Below are 6,000 nucleotides of genomic sequence, written 5' to 3'. Positions count from 1 at the left end.
TTAATCAAGCAGGAGTAGGGTATTACCTCCATCGAGAGGGCCCGAACCTGGGTAAAAAACATCGTGTCCCTTGTCTCCTGATACCATCCGGCCTTGACGCACAGTTCGGGACCCCCTACCTAAGATCCGTCAGTTTTGACACCGACAGCTACCCTTTTCCATTTGATACCAATGCATACATATGTAGTGTAGCTCCTTGCTTGCGAGTACTTTGGATGAGTACTCACGGTTGCTTTGCTCCCCCTTTTTCCTCTTTCTATACCCAGTTGTTGCGACCAGACGTTGGAGTCCAGGAGCCAGACGCCACCGTCGACGACGACTCCTACTACTCTGGAGGTGCCTACTACTACTACGTGCAGGCCGCTGACGACGACCAGGAGTAGTTTAGGAGGATCCCAGGCAGGAGGCCTGCGCCTCTTTCGATATGTATCCCAGTTTGTGCTAGCCTTCTTAAGGCAAACTTGATTACTTATGTCTGTACTCAGATATTGTTGCTTCCGCTGACTCGTCTATGATCGAGCTCTTGTATTCGAGCCCTCGAGGCCCCTGGCTTGTAATATGATGCTTGTATGACTTATTTTATTTGTAGAGTTGTGTTGTGATATCTTCCCGTGAGTCCCTGATCTTGATCGTACACGTTTGCGTGTATGATTAGTGTATGATTGAGTCGGGGGCGTCACAAGTTGGTATCAGAGCGGACTGCCTGTAGGAATCCCCTTCCACACTCCTTGGCCGAAGTCAAGTCTAGACATTACAAAACTTTTACTAACATGGTTGTGTGTCTTACGGGCCCACGTCGCCATTTGGGCGGTATTAGGATCTTTTACTCCTTGATCTTTACTCTGGGACTCTAAACTCTCTTCTATTCGGGTTAAATGAATTTACTTAGGATCCCGTGACCACATTTACCCCAAAGTTGGATAAGCCCTAATTATTCCTTAGATTAGTATTTTGAACAATATCCACACTGTCATTTGACTCATTTGAAACATCTTTGTTTTCATATGAAACCCATGAAGCAGGTCATGCGCCATATGACGGACATTGGTGTCTCAGGATCACCTGCTGTGTTAGCTGAGATGATGACCCATCTGGGTTATCGCTGGCACCCTGAGTACACCGTGTACGAGTAGTACAAGACTTTAACCAGGAGCAGTATCGTGCCATCGTCCACCTCTACTCTCGGGAGTATGACTCCACTACTGTGCTGCACACTGCTCATGGTGTTGGAGTGACTATCGACATGGCAGTCCACGATGCTACTTATGCTGCTGTGACACGTCTTCGTGGAGAGTATCAGGAGTTGGACACCTCCCCTTTCAGGCACATTGCTATCGCATACGATGTTGGTGCGGATGGATACTACATTGCTGCCTACTCCACCATCACCCGAGAGCCCTTCTACCATTAGAACCTAGTTCTGCATGCTGATGGGCTGGATCGAGCTAACCGTGCTCTTCGCCATGAGTTGTACACCACCCGTCAACATCTTTACCGTGCTCTGACGCTGTTGCACCCCCTTGTCCGATCTGGTGAGCTGTCGCGATGTGCGGTCTACCCAGCCAGGACCGTGATGCCCCAGGGTGTCGGTGGCTAGATGTGGGAGGCTACTCTCCCGCACTTGGTCCTCTTCTGCCACCTGAGCGTCGGGTTCTGCACCAGAGTATCCGCGGACCCCAGACTACTGACGTGGAGGACTTCCCGTCGCGTCACTACCATCTGTTAGGCTACACCTACCTCCACAGTGCCTCCCGGGACTGATGTAGTCTTGCTTATTAGTATTAGGTGCCTTTGTCATGAGCCTACGTGCCGCCTATGATGTCCTTAGTCTATGTACTGAACTCTGTGTACCGAACTCTATGCATGATCCCTTTTGTAAGATATGCCGACTACTATGTAGTATCTATCGTGCTTCTTGCATTGTGCATGCTTCATCGTGAATGATGCTTGTCTTTGCAAATTTCTCAATGCTAAACTACCCCTGTTATATTTTAGTAGGATGGTTAGACCAGGTGGTCGTGGTCGTGGTGGCCATCCCCCACCACCGCCTGAGTACATGGCTGGTATGATGCAACAGTTCGAGCTGAATCGCCAGTTCATGGAGAATATTATGGCTCAGTTTCCTCGCCCCAATATGAACCAGCAGCCAGCCCAGGTGACTCTGTAGGATTTCATGCGCCTCAACCCAACTGTGTACCGCAGCTCAACTCAGCCTCTGGATGCTAATGACTGGCTCCATGACATCACCTATGAGATGGAGTCTGCTGATGTAGCCCCTGCCAGCTATGTCACCTTTGCTTTCTCCTTCCTGAAGGGACCCGCCACTCAATGGTGGGATAGCCACTGGCGTACTCTGCCGGTTGGAACAATCATCACCTGGCCAGGCTTCCAAGCTGCTTTCCGTGAACGCTTCATTCCTTAGGGAGTCATGGACTGGAAGAAGCGCGAGTTCCACAACCCCACCCAGGGCAACAAAACTATGGAATCTTATCAGCGGGAGTTTCTGGATTTATCCCGCTATGCTGAAGAAGACATTGCAACTAATGCACGCAGACAGGAGGAGTTTCGTGATGGCCTTCAAGCTGACATCAAGCTCGCACTCTAGTGCATGACTTTGTTGATTTCGCCACCTTTGTGAACAAGGCCATCAATGTCGAAACTGGTCTGCAGGAACACCAGAGCTCTCATAGGCGCAACCATGACACGGGCTCATCTTCGGGCCCATCCTCGCAGAAGCGTAGGATATGGATTCCCAACAGCATGTACCAGCCAACTACACCTGCTCCAAGGCAGTCCTATGCTGCACCGCGTCTGCCTCCCCCACCAACTAGGCAGCCAAGACTTCCAGCTCCACCACCCCGATCTCCTATCGCCACTCCCAATAATGGTCTGTGCTTCAGGTGTGGTCAACCAGGACACCGTGAAAGGGAATGCAACCAGAACCAGAATCAACTGGCCCTCCCTATAGCTGGCCGTGGAAGCAACCAGCCTCGCAACAACAATGTCAAGTCTTATGGTCGTCTTCATGCCAACCACGTTGATCTCAATGAAGTTCTAGACCAGCCTGCTACTGTGATGGGTACACTCCTCGTAAATTCTGTAACAACATCCGTTTTATTTGATACAGGAGCATCGCATTCATTCATATCAGCTGAGTTTGCATTCATGCATGGCATTAAATACGAAGAGATGAACACTGCGATAGTGGTACACACCCCTGAGGGCCAATGTCAAACCTCTATGGTTAGTCACAACATTCCCGTTGAAATCGAAGGACTGAAATTCCTTGTCTCTCCCATCGTACTGAAGTCATGTAGTATTGACCTCATTCTGGGAATGGATTGGTTGAAAGCGCATATTGCTTCTATAGTTTGCTCCACTAAGACCGTCCATCTGCTACACCCTTCTAATGAAATAATTACTTACCAGGCTCATCTGGTTCAGAATGTCGAGGCACGGCTTTATGCCTTGAATGTATTGAACGCTGCACCACTCGAGGGCATTGAAAACATTCCCGTCGTTCATGAATTCCAAGACGTCTTTCCGGAAGAATTTCCAGGGATTCCCCCTACTAGAGCTGTCGAATTCATCATCGACTTGAAACCAGGCACCACTCCTATAGCCAAACGACCCTACAAGAACTCATTGAGCTTAAGGAGGAAATCGACAAATCTCTGCGCAAAGGTTTCATTCGCCCTAGTTTCTCTCCTTGGACCTTCTCTCTTTGTTAAGAAGAAGGGTTGGACGAACCGATTAGTCCAAGACTGCCGCCCTATTAACCAAGCCACTATCCAGAACAAATATCCCCTCCCCCGGATCAATGATCTTTATGATCAACTGGCTTGTTCATCAATGTTCTCCAAACTCGACTTGAGGTTGGGTTACCACCAGATTCGTGTTCGTGAAGAGGATATCCCAAAGACCGCCTTCGTGACTCGGTATGGATCATACGAGTACACCGTCATGTCTTTCGGCTTAACCAATGCTCCAGCCACCTTCTCTCGCCTGATGAACTATATATTCATGGATTACCTCGACAAGTTCGTCGTGGTTTATCTAAGATGATATTCTGGTATTTTCCAAGAACAAAGAAGAACATGCTGAACATCTTCGTCTTGTGTTGGAAAAGCTTCGAGAGCATCAACTATATGCCAAGCTCTCCAAATGTGAATTCTGGCTTCCCGAAGTAACCTATCTTGGGCATGTCATCTCCAAGGATGGTATTGCCGTCAACCGTGAACGAGTCCAGGCTATTCTCGATTAGACTCCTACGAAGAATGTCAAGCAAGTCAGAAGTTTTCTCGGACTCGCCAGCTATTGCCGTCAATTTGTCGAGAACTTCTCCAAGATTGCTAGGCCTCTGACTAACCTTTTGCATAAGGGTGAAAAGTTCCAATGGTCAGACCAATGTCAGGAAAGTTTCCAGGCACTCAAAGACAAGTTGACCTCTGCCCCAGTGCTTGCTCCACCTGACACTAAGAAGGACTTCGTCATTTACTATGACGGCCCTCACGAAGAGAACTACCCAGTTCATGACGTCGAGCTTGCTGCTGTCATTCATGCTCTGAAGCAGTGGTGACATTACCTTCTCGGTAATCGTTGCGAGATCTTCACCGACCACCAAATTCTGAAGTATATGTTTACTCAGCCAGACCTGAACCTCCGTCAGCAGAGATGGATGGAGACTATTGCAGACTTTGACGTGGGTATATCATGTACCCCAGGTAAGGCTAATTTAATGGCTGATGCCTTGAGCCGCAAGTCTTACTGCAACCACCTCCAGGTTCGAAAAGTTTAGCCCTCGCTTGTCGAGATTTTAGAAAGCTGAACCTTCATATTGTCCCTCCTGGTGCACTCGCTCCCCCTCCCCCAGAGTTCCAAAAGATGGATCTTCGTGTTGTTACTAAGGGTTCTCTAAATACCCTGGCTGTCATACCAGATCTCGTAGACGGTATCAAGACTATTCAATTTTATGACTCTGAAGTCGAGAAGATTAAACGCTATCTCGCAGAAGGAAAGCCCTCATTCTTCACTATCGCCGATGATGGCGCCTTGTACTTCAAAGGCCGCCTAGTGGTACCATGTTCGAGGAAAAACCTGGATAAGACTAAATGGGTTATGAAAGAAGCTCATGATACGCCTTTGTCTATTCATACCGGTAGTACAAAGATGTACCAAGACATTCGTCAGAGATTCTGGTGGTCTAATATGAAGCAAGACATTGCTTGTTATGTTGCTGAGTGTGATGTTTGCCATCATATCAAAGCTGAACATCAAAGGCCTGCTGGAACTCTGTAGCCTATCTCTATTCTTGAATGGAAATGGGACCATGTTGAAATGGATTTCGTCACTGGATTTCCCAAATCACAGAAAGGTAACAATGCTATTCTTGTCATCATTGACCGGCTTTCTAAAGTTGCACATTTTCTGGCGGTCAAAGAAACAATCACTGCTAGTCAGCTTGCAACTCTCCACATGTCCAGAATTGTTCACTTCATGGTATTCCACCGGTTATCAGTTCAGACCGTGGCAGCTTGTTCACTTCAAGATTCTGGGCAAGTTTCCAACAAGCTATGGGAACTCATCTGTTGTTCAGTACTGCGTTTCATCCTCAATCGCAAGGACAAGTTGAACGTGTCAACCAAGTTCTCGAAGGCATGCTTCGAGCTTGTGTAATTTCCTTGGCAAGAAATGGGAGGAATCTCTTCTGTATGCCGAGTTCTCTTATAATAATAGCTATCAAGCTAGTCTGAAGATGGCCCCCTTCGAAGTGTTATATGGACGAAAGTGTCGAACCCCTCTGAACTGGTCAGAAACTGGGGAACATTCACTCTTCGGTCCGGATATTATCCAACTGGCCAAAGAACAAGTCCGCATTGTTCGTGAGAATCTTAAGACTGCTCAGTCATGTCAGAGAAGTCAGTATGACCGTCATCACAAAGACATGGTCTATCAACCTGGCGAAAAGGCTTATCTTCGAGTTACACCAATGAAGGGTGC

Source organism: Triticum urartu, chromosome 7A (genome assembly GCF_056163025.1).
Source record: "Triticum urartu cultivar PI428250 chromosome 7A, HENAU_Tu73, whole genome shotgun sequence".
Classification (NCBI taxonomy): domain Eukaryota; kingdom Viridiplantae; phylum Streptophyta; class Magnoliopsida; order Poales; family Poaceae; genus Triticum; species Triticum urartu.
The sequence above is the reverse complement of the archived record's forward strand: the minus strand, read 5'-3'. Positions refer to the sequence as shown.